Genomic DNA, 20598 nt, shown 5'->3' with positions numbered 1-20598 from the left:
TCAGACCTGCCCGCTTGCCTCTCCTCCTCTGTCCCGGCCTCTCCTGTGACTGCTCACCTCGGCCCCACGGGTCTAAGCGGTGTGAGAGAAAAGGCGAGCTTTGACGTCGTTAGGTTTGAACCTGCCTTGAGCAATGAGCAGCACTTCATGCTGTTGTGTAGTTTCTCACATGCAGGAGATTTTAAAAATTACTTCCTGTGTGTTTATGAAATCTACGTTCCATTCGCAGTGAGCAATAATGGCCATGCCTGCATTGCGAGACTTCAGAGGAGCCCTTGGTTTCATGGTTTTATACCCCAGCCTTAAACATGGACCCCTTATCTCAAGACGCCTGTTTGTTTTCAGAGAATAAAATAAAAGACTTCAGGAAAGTAATGGTCCAACTTTGAAGCTCCCTGAAATGGGTTGTAATTTTGGCTAGTGACACGAGTGTATGAAAAAGAATCCGTTCAGAACGTCTTCCTTCGTCAAGATGCTCAAGTTTGGACCAAGAACACATGCCTGTTCCGGTAAGTCCCACCCCGCCACGTCCTCTGGAGAGAGTTTGCGACGTGGTGGACTCCACACACTGCTCACACTGAAGACGTCAACCTTCAGAACAGACGTGGAGGACGAGCTTACACTTAGAGAAGAGAAGGTGAATCCTGAAACGCCTCGTAAACTGACACTAATAAAGTCAGAAGACTGAGCAGCAGGAAAGGCGGGAGCTGGTTAGGAACCACACAAGGTTTTTTGTTTAGATGTAGATAAGCTTATTCTAAAATTTATATGGAAGGACACAGACCCTACAACAGCTAAAACAATCTTGAAAAAGAAGAATAAAGTGGGAGTAATCACTCTACCTTGGATCAAGGCCTACTATACTGTGTATACAATGTGGGATGGTACCATGGGTACCAATCTACTACTGTGATCAACACAATGTGAGATTAGTGGAGGGGGAGACACACTGATCAATGGAGCAGAATAAAGAACCCAGAAATAGGCCCACACAGAGAGGCCTGTGTGGGTTTGACAAAGGGGCAGGGGAAGGTGGAAAGAAGGGTGGTCTTGCTGACAAAGTCGCTCGAGCAAACGGGCATCCACCGGCAAAAGTGCAACCTCTGCTGAAGGCTCACCTTACACAAAAATGAACATAAAATGGATCATGGACTTAAACGTAAAACTATACATTTTTAGGAACAAGAAGAAGGAGGAAAATCTTCAGGCTCTAGGACTAGGCAATGCATTCTAGGACTTGACACCAAAAGCACAATACGCAGGAGGAAAAGTTGATAAACTGAATCATTGGAATTAGAAGCTCAACACACGCCGGGGGAAGGAATGAGAAGACAGGACACAGTGGAGAAGACATGTGACAGAGGACAGATGTCTGGAATATAGAGGATTCTCAGAGCTCAGCAACATGAACAATCAATCCAGTTAGAAGATGGACAAAGGATGCGGACAGATGTTTCAATGAAGAGGAGACACAGACATCAAATAAGCACGTGAAGAGAGGTTGGGCCGGGGCGTGAGGGAGGGAGGGAGGCGGTCTGGGGAGCCCCCCACTGGGCTTCTCTGGCTCTTCAACCGGTTCATACCAGCTGCTCTTCCGGACGCCGTCCATCTTTCAGGACGGCCAAAGCTGGACGCTCTGAGGGCCCCTGAGTACAGAGAACAACGCTGCAAACAGTGGACACCTGTGCACTGTGATAAGTTACATTTTACATTTCTGCTGCGATATCTCTGGAAAGGTTTTTAGGTGTCGTATCACTAATGCTCATAAAGAAAGAACGTCTTGGTTTGGTTGACGCCCAGCTTAGGCAAACATTAAATGTCTTCCCTTCAGATCACTGTTTATCTCTGCTTAAAACAATAGCAGTGACACCCAGCTTATGCATCTGGGAGAGCCAGCACTAATGATAAGATGCAATATGCCCCACAGCTGTGCGCTCTGGATTTTTCTAGGCTTAACAATGAGTGTGAAGGAATGAGTGTGTCCATTTCCACAGCCGTGGAGAACCCTGCGCAGTCTTCTTGTTCGCAATCAACTCTAAAGGTAATGATTTTAGGTTCTCCCCTTACTGTGCACTTAGAATTCTGTCATGTTCCTCTTTCTAAAGCAAAGTTTCTGGAATAATTCTCCTTCAGCAAAAAGCTATAACACAGCTTCATTCATTCACCAAAACTTGGGAGTGATCAAGAAGTCCTTCAGTAACTGGATGGATAAAATTCACATCGAGAGAATGGAATATTATTCAGCACTAAAAATGGATTAGCTTTCAAGCTGTGAAAAGACAAGGAGGAACCTTAAATGAATGTTAATAAGTGAAGGAGGCCAATCAGCAGAGGCTGCAGACTGTGTGATCCCAACTCTGCGACATTCCGGAAAAGGCTACACTGTGGAGACAGTAGAAAGACCCCTCGTTGCCAGCGCTTGGGCAGGGGAGGGATGAAATGGTGGAGCAGGAGGATTTTTAGGGCAGTGGAAGTAGTCAGTACGATACTGTAATGGTGGATGCATGTCATTATACATTTGTCCAAACCCACGGAATGTGCAACACCAAGCGTGAACCCCAGTGTAGACTGTGGACTCTGGGGGATGGTGCTGTGTCACTGTAGGTTCATCAGTTGTAACAAACGCACCCTCTGGTGAAGGGTGTCGATAGTTGGGTAGGCTGTGGGGGGGAAAGGTTTATGGGAACTCTCTACTTTCTCCTCAATTTCTCTGTGAATCTAAAACTGCTCTAAAAAATGGTTTTTTTTTAAAGCTACAGTAGTAATAAAACCTTCACCTGCTCATAGCAGAGAAAGTGTGTTTAGACACATGCAAGAGAGACAGACTGGTGTCTGCGCGGCTCCTGGGCGAGATCAGGCCTGTAGCAGCTTAGAATTCCCTCCCAGCCCTCCCCGTGGGTGCTGGTGTGGCAGCGGAGCTCACGTCAGGGTTTGGGAAACGTCCCCAGCAAGTAGTGCGAAGTCGGTCCAGCTCCTCCACAGCTGGAGACGGTCCAAATGGGAAAGGTGAGAGGAGCTTCATTGTGAAAGTCACAAATCTGCTTTAAATATATGCAAATATAATGCAAAGCTGGGCAAATTTAATACTTAATGTACAAACATAAACCAAACAAAACAGAGCCGCTCATGGCCCGTCTGCACAGAGTCGCACCCAGGAAAATAAAGGTCTGGCATCCAGATTGAAGCCAATACAGACTTTCCTGCAGTGTTTGAAAAGCTTCTGTCTTCAGCAATAACTGTAGTCTGGACACACAGGAGCACCATCTACTATTGTCGCCTCATCAGCCTGGGTCACACACCCACAGAGGCCGCTGGTCCCTCTGCCCTCATTCCAAGCCCAGCCAAGCCTCCTGCACCCCCCGGCCTCTGCTGCCCGGTCCCAGGTGAGCAGGTGGCCGGTGGCTGCCTCTGTCGCTACCCAGAGATGCGCCGTCCAGGGGCCCTCGGGGGCTGCAAACTCTTCTCCGTTGGTGTTTCTCTCTGTCTATCTTTTCTTTCAGTTTTTCACTCCACTCTTTCTCAGGCACATCTGTAAAGAGGAGAGAACGACAACACCAAAGACTCTGAAGAAAATGTAAAGTTGAAAACCCCATCCCCATAAATCAGAGCCCTTGAATGAGCACATCCTGGGAGGAGCAGCTCCTGAGCACGGGGTTTTGGTCTCTAAGCAGGTGAGCAGCTGTCACATCGTGGTTTCGTTCACCATTGCTTTAAATAGTGGTCAGGTTTATAGCAATGCCTGTTCCGACTAATAAACATTTTACAGTGTTCAGAGGTTAGTAAATCAGAAATTCATAAGTAATATGTAAATCAGTCAGACGCTCTATAGCTCTAAAATAGATAAACCTGAATTTTAGGCTGCCAGATAACCAATGAGATAATTGATTGCCTCTACACCTAATTCATGTGTTTGATATTATTTAAAGCTTATTTTCATGGTGCAGAAAAATTAGTGGTTCTATTTTTAATTATTTTGCAAACATTTGTTATCATTTCAATTTTCATCTAGAAAATGTAATTCCCACAAGTGGTATTTATAGAAATGCTATAGAGATATTTTGCTTACCCGTACATTTTAATTTTTTTCTAGTGTTAATCATTTACTAGCAAGTGCTAGAAAAAGTCTTACAATTTCTTATCGTGAAGACATTGTAAAAGTGCTATTCATTTCTAAGCTCCTTAGGAAAAACCTGGCTTTCCAGTGAGAATGCCAGTGTAGCGGTTAAGAGCCCTGTTGAGAGAAGACAAAGCTCTAAGGGAAAAATAAGATGTGAACTCATGCGATTGTACAAATTCCTTGACTCCAAGATGCATGAATCCTAAGAGGCTGGTTCCAGTGCGCCTTCTACATTGCGATGAGACCAACACTTCCTGTCAGGGCTTTATTTTTCGGCTTCCTTTTCATTTATAAGAACCTGCTCCCAGGAGCTTAAGCTAGAAGATCAATAGTCTCGAGAAAATTTTCCCAGCAGAACGTTTAGTCAAGCACTAACCAACAAGTCTGGGACGTGGACATTTAGTCATTTAGTTATTTAAACTTTTTGGTCAATATTACCACTTTTCAACAGTCACTCTCTTATTGTAACGCACACCTTTGTGGGGGGAGGTGGGGCAGGATTGATGCTAAATTTCAGCAAGGTGTTTTGAGCCCCGTCACTGGATTTCGTCTGATCTGTTTTGTGCATCTCCATAACCGTGGGAAGTTGAAACACTCCCATCTTTTGCAGTGTTGCTGAATCTTTCATTGATGATGACTTGTGCACAACAAAAGCCCCTGGAGGGGCCAGTAATGGATGCACACAACAGGAAAGCTGTGAGAGAGGCTCAGGTGATCCATACATCTCTCCCTCCAGCCAGAGGTAAGTACTGTTATTATAGCCGAGACACAGCAATGCTTCTTGGTTGTCCCTGGACACCAAGTTACCCACTACCCTCCTTGAAAGCACTTTCACATCCTCTGCCCAGAGTTCAGGGCACACGAGCCACATCTGAAATGGCTCCACAGACTCCCGTGTGTCCCTTTGTGCCCATAAATGTCTCTGTTTCCATAAGTAATGGGTTCTAGGAACAGGACATATGTACTCAAGGATGTTTTTTTCCTATTTCATTTTATATATGAAAGGAAGACACACATTTAAACACTGTCTTTAAAAACTTAGGATAGTTTATGAATATGGATCTATCAATAAATTACATATATATATATATATATAATTTGATATATATATATATGTACCTGGAAATAAATAATATGCTTCTAAATAAATTACGGGGCAAAGGAGAAATCAGAAGGCATGATGGTTAATTTTATGGGTCCCCTTGGCTAGGTCGTGGTACCCGGACTTTGGTCAAACATCTGTCTAGATGTCGCTGTGAAGATATTTTTTAGATGGGATTAACACTTAAATCAGCCTACTTTGAGTAAAGCAGATTATTTTCCATAGTGAGGAGACTTCATCCAATCAGTCGAGGGCCTTAAGAGAACAGACCGAGGTCCCCCAGGGATGAGAGGGTTCTCCCTCCAGACAGCCTCAGACCCAGGCTGCAGCATGCACTCCTCCCAGGTCTCCAGCCTGCAGAATCCTGACCTGCCAGCCCCACAACTGTGTGCGTTGATTGAATTTAGGAATTCAATTCACATCATATATAAATACACACACACACACACACATATTCTGTTGGTTCTGTTTCTCTGGAGAACACTGACTCTAATACAGAAGGAAAATAAGAAAACATTTTGAATTGTTTTTAATGAAGAGAGGACGTATATACCTGTGGAATACAGCACAAGCACTGCTTGCAGAGAAATGTATATACATAAATGCATGCATGAGAAAATAAAAGATTGGAGCTTGATAATCTATGCTTCTAATACATGAAATAAAAAAAGAAATAGCTGATCAAAATTTAAAAAGGAAATAAATAATAAATACACAAAATTAATTTTCTCTCTATATACAGCAAGAGAGAATAAAATAAAATAAATTATCTACAATCACATAAAAAAGTCACATACCTGGGGCTGGCCCTGTGGTGTAGTGGTTAAGTCCAGCATGCTCTGCTTCAGCGGCCCAGGTTTGCGTCTTCGGATCCCAGGCATGGACCTACACCACTCATCAAGCCATGCTGTGGCAGTGACCCACATACAAAATAGAGGAAGACTGGCTCAGTTTTTAGCTCAGGGTGAATCTTCCTCAACCAAATAAAAGAGGAAGATTGGCAATAGATGTTAGCTCAGAACGAATCTTCTTCACCAAAAAAAAGACAATCACATACCTAAAGGTAAATTTAGCAAAATGCATGCAAAAGCTCTATAGTGAAAAATGTTGAACAATAGTAATATAAGTTAGGAAGACCGAAGTAAATGAAGGGATGTACGGTATAAGTGGATTGGAATAGTCAGTAATGTAAATTTGTCAATTCTCTCCAAATTAATGTAGAAATTAAATGAAAAACCAAACTGTCAGCAATTTTTTTGGAAATTCACAAGATTATTTTAAGATATGTGACCCAGAGTAGCCAAAATAATCCAGAAAAAGAATCAAGCTGGAGGAACTGTGAATATAAACAAACGGGTATATATATGTGTTATACACGTACATGTGTTTACACACATGCACATACACGGAATTGCAGGCTCACACGTGTACACATTTATCATGATGTCCCTGGTTCTTTCCCACAACCACAGGGCTCTTTCTCACCTTCCACATCTCCTCCTTCTCCTCCCACAGAAGGAGCCCTGGCTTCTAGCAACTCAAGAAATTAAACTGAGTTTCTCTATTCTACAAAGTATACAAAAGTATAGAATTACTACACTAGTATCATTATCAAAAATATACTGACTGAATTAATTAAAAAATCTTTTTTGCTTAGAATTTGTTCTCCTAAGGGAGCAATGGAAACATTTTTGAGTAAAGTATTTTTCCGAGTTGTCCATATTACCAGTTTGATGCGCAGTTCGGTTTATTTGTGGTTTGCCTTCATTTTTAGAGATTGCTTTAATTTGCACATTTAAATATGTAAATTATTTATAAGCTGCAAAACTCAAGACTTTGAAAAGGTCCCCTCGGAGGTGCCTCACCCCCTCACGGCACCTTCTGCTCTCTTCCGCCGACACCCCAGGGCACAGGTCATCGTGTTCTTTAGAGTCCCGTTCATTCTTGTTGTGTTTCTTGTTGCAAAAATAAATATGTGTATATGCATGTGCATTTTAGAATGTATGCCTGCATATCTGTGAACACACACATGCATGTCTACATACATAAACATATTGTACATGAGTGCACACATATGCACACGAGTGCAGTCGTGCGTGTTACAGGTGTGTGCACACACGTGCATTGTTGTCACCCCTCCTTCCTTACCCCACATGTGTCCACTTCATTCATTTGTTTGCATGTCCCTTTAAAATCTCCACGTCTGTTTCTCCATTTTATTTTGACCACCTGCAAGCGTTTATACTGTTCCTCGGAAGTAAACCTTTAACAGCTGAGGTCTTTCCTGTCGCTACGTCACATCAATCTTCCCCTGCTGGGAATCCAGCTCGGTGACCAGGTTGGCTGGCAGGATGGGGCCGAAATGTCAGCTCTCCGAGTGGATCAACGTGTTCCTGGTGCAGCCACGTCACCGAAAGGAAAAAGGAGGAGCAGCCGACACTGCACAGCCCGGACTCGCCCGGGGACGGGACCAGCGTGTGGGCAGGTGCAGCAGCGCAGCCTCACCCAGCTCCACAGACCCACCCACGCTCCCCATGAGCTGGGAAGTTCTAGAAGCACCACTCCTGAAGCTACTCTATTTCTTAGGTGTATTAGTTAAAAGCCTGTTAGAGAACAATTTTCCCTGGCAGTGTTCTTTTGTTGGTGCTTCAGGAGTAGGAAAAATTACTCTTGAAAGCTCTTAAACAACAGTGAAAGCAATCGACAGCATTGGAAAAGCCATTTTTCTTACAATTCCCACTTCACATCGTTCCTCAGAGACCACCCACATGAGACCCTGGGGGAGAGCAACGCCTTCTAAGTCCGTGTTTAGCATTTGCTCACAGAAAATGGACTTGCTGGCCTTTCTTCCTCCTGTGCCTTTTCCTGAATGCAATATGTGAACAACACCACTGTTCAAGTCTAAGCACGAGACTGGAAAAGAATTCTGCTCTTGGTGTTTGGGAAGGTTGTTGGAAAATGAAAAGATCACACAGCACACTTCAGGTTCTGCAGCATGTTCCTCCTATCAAATTTCGGTTTAGAGGCAGAAGAAGACGTAGAGGAATATTTTGTCTTTTCTCTTTCAGAGGCGAGAGCCCGCCTCGATGCTTCATGAGCGGATGAAGTGCTCAGAGTGGTAATCCTGAATGGCTTCCTCATATCCTCCAATATATCCTATGGCTTGCCATTTTTATTTGTCACTCAGCGTGGCAATCCTGAATGGTTTGCTTTAAAAGGGGCAGTTGCTGGGAAGACTCTATGACAGAACTGCCCATGGCCCTGAAACCCAGGTAGGACCTGAGCTGGGGGCCAGGCAGGTGGTCTCCAGGCCAGGTGTGCAGAGACTTCAGCCAGTTCCATGAAGTAAAATGAGTGAAATCACATCCTAGATCGAAAATTTTAAGGGTTTTGTTGATTTCATATTTATTGCCATAAAATTAGCATCTGGGTTTCTTTTGTCCAGACAAAGAGACTTCCCAGCAGGAAACTGGTGTGTGCTTTGCTGTTTTCTGTTTGCCAAGAACTGGTCCTCACAAGGTGGCTCCTGTGCCCCCACACACCCAGCTGTCCCTGAGCAGACGTCCTTGCTCTGTCAGCCTGAGAGCTGCACACGGATGTGGGACGCCCCAGACCTGGCTGTGTCCTGCTGGCACCTACCGGTGCACGCTCCTGACCACCAGTGCCTGTGCTCGGCTGAGCTCAGCCTGGAAGCCGCCCTGGAGATGCGGCTGTGGGAGAGCCCGAGAGTCATTGCTGATGTGCTGGGTGCGTGCACGTCAATTTCTATGTGTGTATCTGTATCTATGTCACTTTGAGTACATAGACTGATCGATTGATTGATTGATTCTACACCTTTGAAATAGTTTTCAGGTAGCTCCACTATTCAGCCTGTATTTGACACTGGTTATTGTACAGAAGAACTCAAGAAGTGGTACACGGATAATGAAAATTTAATGATTTATTATTAAATCTTAGCAACATGGCTTTTCCCTTTATTTCATATAAAACAATTTTCTCAAATTTAAAATAAATGCGTTATTCTCCTGGGCTGCAGCAGAGGGGCGGGTGTGAGAGAGGAAGGGCGTCTTTCCATTGGAAGAGAAAGGCTGCAGGGTGGCTGGACCCCCTGGGTGGCTAGACTTTTGTCTCCGGGAAGCAACAGAGCAGACAGGACTGTTGCAAGGTGGTGACCTCCACCTGCTCTGACACCTTCTCCAGGAGCTAGTAACAAAGAGGAAATGGAGACCCGGGTGCTGAAAATGTCTGTCTCTACTCTCTGATGGCATTCTTAGCTTTCCTGGGTGCAGAGTAGAGCTGAGCAGTAATTTCCCTCTAGACTGTTAGAATGAAGTCATCTGTGCTCATCCAGATTCCACCTGATCACTGAGAAGGACGATGACCTGATTCTCGGATCCTCAGATCTGATTTTCCCTCCTGTCTAAAATATTTTGGAGACTTGCCTTCATCCCCATCACCCTGACATTGATGACAAAACACTTCACTGAGTTCTTCATTCATTGTGTTGGGCATATGGGTGATTCCTTCATTCCAGAATCCTCTGTTCCCCTATTTTCAGATTTTTAGTTAATGCTTCTTCGCCATTTCCTTTTACCACACACTTTGCTGGACCTCTTGGATTGGTCACTAATTTACTGTATTTTATCTCATATTTTAATCTGCTTTACTTTTCCTAATTGCTAGGTCCTTTTCTCAATGGCTTTAGCTTCCAAAATCACCATTGATTTATATTTTGATTGAGGCCATGTTTTTTAATTCTCAAAGGTGCTTTTTTTCTTTTTATAATATACTCTTCTTGTTTCATGGGTTCAACATCTTTTCTCCTCCAAACATAATCAGTGTTTTTAAATTTTCTTTTCTTACCTACATAATATGTCATTCTTCTAAGTTCTTCCCTCTGTCTCTTCCGATTGAGTCTCTATATTTATTGTTTAAAAATTCTATAGGAATTTTGTAATATTTGGAAGCATATTGATATACAAGAATGAGGCTCTGAAATTCTGTTGGAAGTTTTGTGTTGTCAAACTCAGGAGCTTGGGTGAGGTCAGCTCCTCTACAGGCTGATCTTTGGGTGGAAATCTTTGTTTTTCATTCAGGGTTTTCACTGGGGCTTCAAAAATGTCTGCACAAGGAGGAATTTCCCAGTGTTGTGCAAATAAAAGTGTCCAGAGCGGAGGACTGTGAGGTTGTCTGTCCATTTTTCTCTGAAGAAAGCAAGGAAAAGAAATCTGGGTCTCTCAGCTCAAGGCACAGAATTGAAATAATTCCTCTCTACGGTTAAGCTCAGATAAACTGGATTGTAAGTTGGAAATGAGGAGTTGTAAGGGCAAGTTGTACTTATGAGGTGTTTTAATAAACACCGCCTCACCCGCTCCCCAGCCCCATCTCGCTGTTCAGTGAACTGGGCGCTCAAATCCTGAGCCAGCCAGGGGGACACTTGTGGTGCCGCTGTCCGTGTGCTCCTAGTGAGTTAAGATTTTGGCTCCGTCTGGTCCTCTAAAAGCTGTGGGTTGTCCTATAATTATACTGAACTTTAAAAAGCCATCATTTAAATTTGGTTGCATTTCTTCAAAATTAGTTTTAAATCTTCAAGCAAACAAGTCAAGAGCACCAAGCTATTTCAACATTGGAAGCTTTTCAAAAAAATAAATTCTAATTATTGAAACAAAGTTTTTAGACAAGAAGACGATGGAGTTTATTTATATAAAAGAAATAACAAATAAGTGATAGCCAAAATCATAAGCAACATTTAATCTTTCAATTCTGAAATTCTGCTTCAGAATATCATTTTTTTTTAAAGATTGGCACCTGAGCTAGCAACTGTTGCTAATCTTTTTTTTTCTGCTTTTTGTCCCCAAATCCCCCAAGTACATAGTTGTATATTCTAGTTGTGGGTCTTGTGGGTCCCTCTAGTTGTGGTCAGAATATCTGGATGTGTAAAAAGTTGTTTTTTGAAGAAACCACTATTTTAATTAGATAGCTTTATTTTCTGTACTAAACTTGACTAGAATAAAATTGATAAGGTGTGTGATTTTGCAGCATATTAGCATAATAAAAGAAAATAAAATCAAATAATCTTCTTAACAGACGCTGAAAATTCCTTTGACAAAATTCAACACCATTCATATAAAAACTCTAGTAATGTAGGAATAAAAGAAACTTCCTAGACCAAGAATGGATATCTAAAATCACCTATAGCAAACTTATATTTAATTGTCAAATGTGGGAAATTCTCCCTCTGCCTGGGGACCGGACGGACACTTGTTGCCATCTGTTCTGCTCAGATTTGTGCTGGAAGCCCTCACCACTTCAAGAGTCAAGAAAACCAAATGAAAAGTCATACGGTTGGAGAAACGAAACTGTTACTACCTGCGTATGGCATAATCGTGTTTGTAAAAAAAACCACAGGCTCCTACAGGTGAACTGTTGTAACAATGAGCAAATTTGACAATGTTATTGGATACAAAGTCAGCATACATTTTATTTATGTATACCAGAACAAAGTTAAGACAAAAGTTTTAAAAAGAATAAAATAGCATCAAGAGAACCTCAAATATTCAAGAATAAACATAACAAAATATGTAGAAAACCAAAAAATAATATTGGAAAATGTTTTTAAAAATATAAATAAAAGAGATTGTTATGCCACATGCATTGATTGAAAGACTAACTATTGGAAAACGTTGTTTCCCAGAGTGACCTGCAGGTCCCCAAAAGCCCCACCAGCTCCTCCCTCCAGGGTGCAGAAACAGCCAAGACGACTTCTCAGAGGAAAGACTGTGGGAGCATCCACTCCACCCAACACCAGGACCACTCACGAGGCCGGAGCATTCGGACAGTGTGATGCTGGTGTAAGGACAGACACACAGCGAGAGGGGAGATTTGAGACCCAGAAGCAGGTCCACTCACGAGGCAGTGGTCATTTAGGACAAAATGAGCTCTAAGAACTGGGGGGAAAACAGAAGGGCAGTGTTTTCATTAAATGTTACCAAGTCTACTGCATGCATGTTCGGGAAAAAAAAGAATGTGCCTTGAATCTCACAGAATAAAAAAATGATCTAGATGGATCCTATATTAAATATGCAAGACGAAAACTAGTAAGACACTAATTGTCGCACTAAAAGACCCTAACAGAACATTAGCAACACTGTCTTCATCCACAGTCACCTGACGTTGGTGTATGTTGTTGCAAAGGAATATGACATAACAGTAAAAATGGCTGTGGTCCCACGTGCGACACTGATGAATCTCACGAGCATCGTTTGAAAAAAATTCAGAAACAAATAATGAAAATACACTAACAAACATACGTTTGTTGTATTTTGTAAGGATTCAAAATAAGCCGCAGTGTCAGAAGTCAGACAGAGGCCTTGGACGGAAGCGTGGCGTGGTTTGAGGCAGGACCAGGTGAGACTCTGTCGTGCTGGAAACGCCCCATTTCTTGCCCCGGGGGCATCACGTGCCTGTGTTCACTTCATGATAATTCACTGGGGTCTGTAGTCAGGATTTCTACATTATTTTAAAGAAAAAGTTAAAATGCTTGCGTGACAAATGAAAAATAAAATAACAGTATAAAATGCTAAAGTTATAAGACAGTCACACCATAAAATTCACCACAGCTAAACTGAATTTATTTAACTCACACATAAATACGTGTGTGTGCGCCCAGACCGTCAGAAATGTGGACGCAGCCGCGTCAGGGTCCCAGACCTCCTAAAATGAAAGAACTGAGCTTTGCACACAGGCAGGAAAACAAGTATGATTTGTGAAACGAAAGACAGTAGGAGAGGCAGTGGCTTCATGAGAGGCAGTTACCCGGGAAATGTCATCACCACGCAGGGCGCGATGCTCGGAGTGCCGCCCACCTCACACGTACCTGACTCTGCAGAAGGTGCTGGGACAATTCCCCACAGACGTGGGCACCCCAAAACCTCTGATTCGGTTACTTTTCCGTGTAGATTCACAGAATCACTGCTGATCCGTAATAGAAATGACATCCTCTGCCGCTTCTCCATACCTTCCTGTCAGGCCACCGGGCAGGTTGTCACTGGCCATCTCAAAAAAAATTAAAATGCAAGCTGCAATTCTCAATCCAGTGGAGAAAAGAAATGAGCAGAGTGAAACTGGTCCCTCCAACGAATGTCCAGCAGCCGATAAAACCAGACCCGAGCAGTTGCCCTCAGCCCCATCGCCTCCTGGGGAGGGTCTGAGGCCGCTGGGTGGGTCCAGGCTCAGGGTTGTCTCTTCATGGTCTGTCACAGTCCTCTGGCATGAACCAGAGTGAAGCGATTTTTATCTGGCTTGTGGGAAATGTATTTTTGAAAACAGTGACCAGAGATGAGGCACCAAGTGTTTGAGACCCACCTGTGAGGCCTGATACCCGCAGGGAACCACTGGGTGCAGGTGACCTGTCCGAGGGTTGAAAGTGCATTGCCAGAGTTGGAACTTTTTAAAGCATGCATGAAAATCTAGTATTTTATCAATCCTGTGGAAATTCTAACCAAACATCTCTTGCTTTTTTTTTTGATGAGGAAGGGTGGCCCTGAGCTAACCTCTGTGCCAGCCTTCCTCTAATTTGTATGTGGGACGCCGCCTCAGCATGGCTTGATGAGCAGTGTGCAGCTCTGAGCCTGGGTTCTGAACCTGCAAACCCAGGGCCACCAAAGCAGAGGGCATGAACCTAACCACTGTGCCACCGGGCTGGCCCCAAACATCTCTTGCTTTTCAGGAGTTATTTTACTACAAGAAGGAGCATTTTTCTTGGCTCCTACCCGGCCTCAAATTCATTCACTCAGCAAACACATCTGTGTCCTTGCTGGGTCCCAGAGTGAAAACAGTCAACACAGCCATTTCCTTACACACGTGCATATAAAAGCTTTAAATTAAATGGATTCACTAATAAACGATAAACTTAAGTATTGATGCATTTATACACATCCTGAGTCGTTCCTTTTCCTCAGGAAACCTCGGAGCCTCGCAGGGGACTGGTTTCCTCCGAGGAGGTGAGACCCTGGGGGTTGGGGGATGGAGGACATTGTGCTTCCAGGTGGGTGTTCTCTGGGAGCCTGCAGACGTGGAACATGCTGTCCAGTAAGGACGGAGGCAGGAGGGTGACCCTGATGTTCAGCTGCTCCAGGGGAGGGCAGGGGTCTCGTTCTATTGTGGGGTCCGCAGGCTGGCTGTGAAGTCTCCCCTGGCCTCAGGTATCCTGGGTGGGGTTCACCCTTCAGGAAACACCAACTAGTGAGGGTCCAGATGTCCGGGCACTCAGACCCCCCCGACTGTCCTGGGGAAGCTTCCAGATGGGACAAAGGTGGGGCCTGAATGGAAATCCTGCAAATGGTAGTTTTTGGACACGTTGAAAGAAATCAATGTTTTTATTAACGGAGCACTGAGAAGGATGTGCTTTAAAATATTGGAGGGACAGACCCTGACCATGCGGGATGAGCGTCGTCCCCTCTTTTGCTGTGTACAACGTCCATACTGACCCGACCTCTGAGATCAGCCCAAGCCCGTGGCCTCTGTGCTAACTTTGGGAACCGAGCCGACACTCATAAAGTCTGTGAATTATTGAATGGCTCCCTAGTATTTATAACAACTAGAAATGGGATAGAATGTAGGTTTTCCTATAGGATCTGATTTCTTCAGGAGAGACAACAAGGACTTTCCTCCTGCTGTTTTACACTGAAATGGGTGTTTTCAAAGAACTTGAGATTTTGTGGAAAGTGTTCTCTTTGGTTATTTTTTTTTTCTTTATAAGTCTTTTTTCCTACTGTGTATTTGCTTGCAGGGAAAACATGCATTTCATTTCGTATTTATTTCTCCAATTGTTCAGCTGTTGATTTAGCAGAAGGACAGGGGCCCCGGCCAGGGAGATGTCACTTCTGCTCGGGACAGACGTCCACGCTGGCTTTTCCCTGAAACCCACACAGGCCTACCGCAGGCGGATGGGACACCGTGGCGGGCATCAGAGCAGGCTTGCCACAGACTCTTCACCTGCAAGGAAGCTGCCAGGACGGGAGGTCAGGGAAGGTCGCCAGGGCCACACTGCTGGAGCGTCTGGGCCACTGGGTCCTGCCTTCCAGTCTCACCTTCGCTCCGGGTGACGGTGGCCTCCCCAGGCCCCGGCGACGTCCTCTCTGAAGCAGGAACGCAGGGCAGACGCTGGCTCTGCTGCCGGTTTTGAGGCGCCTGGTGGGTGTTACAACTACTTGTTATTCTGCTTGTTTGGAGTCTTGACGCTTCACTGTTTTGGTTTTTAACTCATCTCAGGTTATTTTCCTAACAGCAGGAGGCTTACTGATTGACGCAGGACTGCCCACACCGTCCCAGCAGGAGGAACAGCGCTCCCCTCCTGGGTTCTGCTGGGATGACGAAGGCACAGGCATGAGGCGCCACCGCTCCAGCTGCAGACAGGACTGCGCCCGGGAGATGCTCAACATGAGGGTCACCCTCTCACAGTTTGGATTCCGCCCTCACCAGACTCCGGTCTGTGAACTGAAGCTTCAGTCACTTTTGCAACGCGGAGTGTTCACCTCCTGAGACGAAGTTATTCAACACTGCGACATCAGCTGAGCGGGGACGCTGTTTATATTTAAATGAATGTTGTAACAGTTATTTTTTGTGATGCTCTTATGAAACCCCCTCCCCCAGTCCTTTCAGATTAAGGCTCGCAATTAAACACATAACCATAAAAGAGAACCAGGAAACCGAAATCCTGACAGCAGAATGGATTTCAAAAGTCAAATAGAAGCCTGGGAGCTGTAGGTTTTAATTAGCATTTTATGTTTGCAAATTAAATATTGAATGCTGTATTATTTTTCTTTCACTGCTCTCCCATCTGTGAGGGGCGTATCAGAAATAGTGAAATAGTGACTCTGAGGACAGTAAGAGGAAACTCCGCTAATAAGGCAAACATTCTCCTTTTATTTCGGCACCATCAGGGGCCTCTTCAAAGCCCCACTCGCTTTTCATCTTGTGAAGGCTAATTCCTAAAGGACTGGAAGAAGTCAGCAAGACACAGGGATGAAAACCAGCATTTAAGACAAATTTCTACAAGGAAAAGGAAACACGAAGTAGGTTTATGAGCCGTATGTAGTTTCTGTTTGGTGGTGTTTGGGATGGGGTGTAGACTGGAGAGTCACTGTCTTGCTGGAGACCCTGGTTGACCGTCAGGGAGTGACCTCTGCACCCAGGGCTTTCACAGGCAAGAGCACACCTGCACCTGCACCTGCCCCGTGGGCAGAGAGGGGACCTTCAGCTTGGGGGAGGGACAGGCAAGGCACAGGGGATCCTGTCCCCTCCCTCAGACACAGGCTGCCCTGTGAGCAGGAGCCTCCCTTGGGGGCGGAGAGCAAACCCATGGCCCTGAGGGTATTTGAAGCAGGCAGCTATGGCCATTGTCCTGCCCAGGCCAACTTCTCAGGACAGTCTTGCCTGGGGACTGTGTAATTGGCCCAGTCACATGCTTTGGGGGACCAGCAGAGGGTGTGACGTTGCAATGCTCTCTGTGGACTCCCCATCCCTGGTGGGGACCTTCCCGCGTCCCCCCGCCCACCCCCAGCCCACCTCGCTCCACGGAGCTCGCCCGCAAGGTGCTCAGGGTCTCATGTGACCTCACGTAATGGGACAGTCATTTCCATAGAACCTGGGAGGGGGCCAAGAGGCCCCACCTCCTGTCTGACGGGTTCCTAAAGCTCGGTGGCCGAGTGCACCACGGGGAGAGAAAGCCAGTCCTACAGGCCAGGCAGTGCCTCCCCCGCAGAAGCAGGTCTCCACACTGCTGTAGGAAGGCCACGCTGGGCGTCCAGGACGAGGGAAGAGGAGTCAGGACCACACCTCTGAGGACCAAGGAGCAGCTCTTCCCCAGGCCACACCCACTTGAGAGCCAGGCCTCCTGGGAGCCGGGCATCCTGGGAGCCGCCTTTCAGAGAGACTGACCACATTCGTCCACACAGCCACCAAGCGCACCGCCACTCACCTCGTCCTCCAGCTGTTTTTTAACTTCAGCCACAAAAGAAAAGGCTCTCAGGGACCCCGATCCTTCTGGCAAACGTCCCCCCGTGACAGGTAACCCCAAATAGCCACTGATTATCTTCCTGTGAATGGAGCGATGCTCATGCAGTGCAAATTCCGGTCACTTCTCTCCGCTTGACCTCTGAAGGCCACTTTTGTTTTCCAGGAAAAATTCAGAGACCACTTGAGTCTTCCTGTTCATTTGGAAAACAAAAGTACATTTGAGGGGGTGGAGTATAAAAAAATAACAAGTAAATAAATTAACTAGTGGTAGTTTAAGATGATGCCCTTAAGTAGGAAAAAAACAGAGCTTCGACTTGCTGAGTCTGGCAGCCCAGTGTCTGCGCCCCTCCAGGCCGCTGTAACGGAATTCCACAGAGCACAGACTGGGCAGTTACAACAACAGACGCTGACATCTCAGCTCTGGAGACGGGAGTCCGAGATCAGGTGAAGCGTGGGGGGAGCTGTGAGAGCCCACTGCCTGGTTGACGCTGGCCGTCTTCTCACTGTGTCCTCATGGGGCAGGGGGGCAGGGAGCTCTCGGGGCCTCTTTCGTAAGGGCTCTAATCTCATTCATGGGCTCCACCTTCATGCCCTAGTCATATCCTCTGATTCTGACTGACACCACTCCTGATGTGGGTTTTTTCCCCCCACATCAAGCAGCTCTTCAACATCAGCTGGATGTCCAACGATTCTGGACTCATCAACGATTTCTGATACTATCTTCCTGAGATAACCAGAGGTTAAGGGCTCACTTCTACTAGATCCCCCACTGCAGACCCCAATCGCAAGTCCAGATGTCACCTGGGCTTCTGCCCTCCACCTACTGCTTATAAAGGCAGGGTTCCCACGAGCCCTCCCTGAGTTTGAGTAATTTGCTGCAGGGGCTCACAGAACTCAGAGAAACAGTTTACTTACCAGATCACAGGTTTATTATGAACGAATATAACTCAGGAACAGCAGATGGAAGAGACGCATAGGGCGAGGTCTGTGGGAAGGGGCACCAGTCCTTTTGGGTTTTCATGGAAGCCTCATTACACAGGCACGAATGATTAAATCATTGGCCAGTGGTGATGGAACACAGTCTGGGGCCCCCACCTCCTCAGAGGGTGGGGTTGGGACTGAAGGTTCCATCTCTTCTGTCATGGGCTTGGTTCCCCTGCCCACTAGGCCCCATCTTTAGGGTCTTTCCAAAAGTCACCTCATTCACTTATCAAAAGACATCTTTATCACTCTCATCACTTGGGAAATTCCCAGGTTTTAGGAGCTCTGTGCCAGGAAAAGGGGCGAGGACCAGATGTGCATTTCTTGTTATAAATCACAGGCTCACATCTCCCAAAGGTTTTACCTCCAACTACCATCACCTGGGGTTAGGTGTCAACATACGAATTTGGGGAGATGCAAACGTTCAGCCCATGGCACGCAGCCGGGCCTCCTGCTGGCATGACATGGCCGCTGCAGTGGTCTGAGCACCTGTACTGGCTGTGGTCAGAAAGGAGGGTGAGCCCAGGACGCACAGCCGCAGGGATGGGGCCCTGCAGTGTGGCCTGGAGGTCCCGCCCTCAACACTCAGGAAGGTGTCCCATGACCACTGCCGGGAAGGCAGTTCACCACCCAGAAGAGTGGGCGTCCCTCAGCTGTGAGGAAGGAAAGCAACCGGCCATGCCTGCCGAGGGGACTACAGCTTATAGAGCAAACGCAACTTCATTTTTACTGGGAATTTGTTCTCCAACTTGAACATTATCATTTTGATATAGAAGAGAACAGTTTCAAAATAATAAAGGAATTTAGACAAAAATGTTAGAAACTTGTCCAGATACCCACATAATTATATTTGAAGCAAAGAGAAAATCATCTTGAAGGACTAATTAAATATTTGTAAAGATGAGTGACTTGGAAAACAACCCCTGTTTTATATACTTTCCTATTAAGTTGGCCATAGTTATATATTTGTCACACAAAAGGCCATTAAGATATAGTGGTTTGTAGCTGCTAGGGTTTTGGAATATGCATAATATCACTATCTGAATTTTTGACAAAAAGTTTTCTGCAGAATATGATAATTTTATGTATGCCTTTCATATAAATACGTGCAGGTTAATGCTCAGGTTTGAGTAGAAGCAGCGCCAGGAAGAGAGAAGTTGCTGGTGTCACTGAACCGCCAGGTTCCTGCACCTCGGTGATTTCATGACGGCACTCTCCTAGGAAAATAGTCCCCATGCCTTGCCTGATCCAGTGAGCCTGGAAGTCTGACTTCTCTGAGATTCCTTCTTGGGACTCTGGGTTCACAGCTTGACTCCTGAGTGGCCTGGGGTTGGAAGAGTCTGGAGGAAATCAGAAAACAGGAGTTTAGGTTCCCTCCTGGCGGTTTACCAGCTGGCTGTCAGGGTTAAGATGCTTCCTGTGTGACATCTGCATGCAGGACGCACAGGGCAGAGTAGAGGGGCACAGGGAGCAGCTGCTGGGGGCGTGTCTGTAACCGCTCAGGAACTGAGCATAGCGACACGCGGCTCACAGGTCAAGTTCCTCTCTCCTCCAGTCGTTATTTTCCTTCCTTATAAAATTGATTGTTGGAGGCCTGTTTCAAAACAGGAGGACCCAACTAAAAATTCCTGCAATCAGCTGTCTGCGTCAACAGGTATTAAGTGTCGTCACTAATTGGGTTCAGATTCTGGATAAAACCAAATGTGTATTTCATTGAAACTAAATGCAGCCCTGACAAGATTCACAGCACGCAGCCTACCTAAAAACACAGGGGACAATACCGCCGTGCTTGATGAAGTCTCACGCGTGTGAACACAGAATGTCACCTTCTCATCGTGTTTCCCAGGTGGACAGAGGTGACCTGGCCCCAGCAGACTGGCAGGCGGGGGCACTGAGAATCTCACCAGCAGTGAGCACATCTTCAGAGATCACATTTTCTGAGAGGAATAAATAAAGATGTCAGATAATATGTCTCTTTCAAAGGATCAATATTTTCTATTTTGAAATGAACGAAGCTGGAATGAGTATTTAAGTAGTAACACGACACAATTAATCAAAATAATTGTCTGTTCCATTGACATTCCTTGAAGAGATCCCAGCAGCCACTTGACAATAACGATATGTCATCCCACAATTAAGCTGATTATGATTTTCTTCTCTCTGGTTTGAATTATTCTACAGCAAACAAATCAGATCCGTTTGCTTCTATGTGAGCCCACATATGAGTGTGGTGGGTGGGCTTGATTTATTTTTAAATGCATTTGATCTACACCCCAAGTCTTCATGAGTCAGTATGAACAGCACTGCTGTTACTGGGAGGTTGGAGGGTGACAGCGTGGTTTTATGGGAGATGTGGCTGGTATCATCAGTGCACATATTG

This window comes from Equus caballus, chromosome 6 (genome assembly GCF_041296265.1).
Source record: "Equus caballus isolate H_3958 breed thoroughbred chromosome 6, TB-T2T, whole genome shotgun sequence".
Taxonomy (NCBI): domain Eukaryota; kingdom Metazoa; phylum Chordata; class Mammalia; order Perissodactyla; family Equidae; genus Equus; species Equus caballus.
The sequence above is the reverse complement of the archived record's forward strand: the minus strand, read 5'-3'. Positions refer to the sequence as shown.